Here is a 1,089-nt window from a genome sequence, read left to right on the forward strand (position 1 = left end):
TGATCGCTGACACTAAGACTGCAGGCTTATGAATCGGGACAAGTAACTATTTCTGAATCGGAACCAACCACCACTCCTTTCTGGTCCGGCTCTCGAAGAGTTGAGCGGGCGCTGGCCAGCAACTTCCGTGCCTGAGAATGGAAGAGGACTCAAGCACGGACTTCGTACCTCATCCAGCCTCAACACCCTTCGCGAGTTGGTCAGACAGAATTGGACAAAGAAAAGAGAGTGCTCAACCGGAACAACGTCAAAGCATAGAGTTCTGCTCCTTTCGGTCGAACCCGCCGGAAAGAAAGACGACCTTACCTTTTTCGTAGATAGTCTCAGTGAGAGCTACTTTATGTAGTATCCCCCGTTGACTGACCTTCTTTTGTAGATAGAATCTTCAATGAGTGGAAAGGACTCCCCGCAGTACGAGCCTCGTATAGAGCCGCGCCTCTGTGATATGATGAGAGGATCAGGGCCCTCTTTTCTTTTCTTTTCCGCACCAACCCTGATTAGAAAATCGGGTGTATAGCTCAGTTGGTAGAGCATTGGGCTTTTAACCTAATGGTCGCAGGTTCAAGTCCTGCTATACCCCCCCCAAAAAAACCACTCGTAAGGATGCATAGTAGCGTTCAAAGAGCACTCTTTGGCCTTGAGACTCGCCCCTTTCTCATCAACATCTCGACTTCGCTCGTTGGGTGAGGTCAGGAGTAGTTTCAGACTGGCTCGGTCATCGATAGGCCGGCCTTCCCCTTCCCCTTATTCATTGGATAGGGTGCGGGGGAGAGTCAAGTCAAGCACTAGTTAGTTGAGGTGGGACGCACCAAAGCAGCGTTCGTTGTACTAGCGCCTTCTTTTGAAGCTAAACAGAGGCTCGAAAGACGGAGTACGTCCGAAGGAAGTCGTTGGCTGCCTTTTTCTAGTGCGCAAGTACCACCGGATTCTTAAACAAATTTCCCATCTCTTGGACTAAACGCATGAAAGCCAAGCTTCAGTTATCGGCTTAAGATGCTAATGTGATAATGTCAGATAATGGGCTTCTCATCTCAAATGGAAAAAATTTTTCGAAATGAATCCCCTACCTAACCGACTTTTTACAAGCTC

General features: G+C 48.5%; 1 non-coding gene across 1 annotated transcript; it reads left to right on the plus strand.

Annotated features, from left to right (window-relative positions):
- The first annotated feature begins 507 nt into the window (after positions 1-507).
- Positions 508-580, plus strand: TRNAK-UUU. The gene has a single exon. It is a non-coding gene; the product is annotated as a tRNA-Lys (tRNA).
- Positions 581-1,089: the final 509 nt, after the last annotated feature.

This window comes from Dioscorea cayenensis, unplaced genomic scaffold (genome assembly GCF_009730915.1).
Source record: "Dioscorea cayenensis subsp. rotundata cultivar TDr96_F1 unplaced genomic scaffold, TDr96_F1_v2_PseudoChromosome.rev07_lg8_w22 25.fasta BLBR01000449.1, whole genome shotgun sequence".
NCBI classification, from domain to species: domain Eukaryota; kingdom Viridiplantae; phylum Streptophyta; class Magnoliopsida; order Dioscoreales; family Dioscoreaceae; genus Dioscorea; species Dioscorea cayenensis.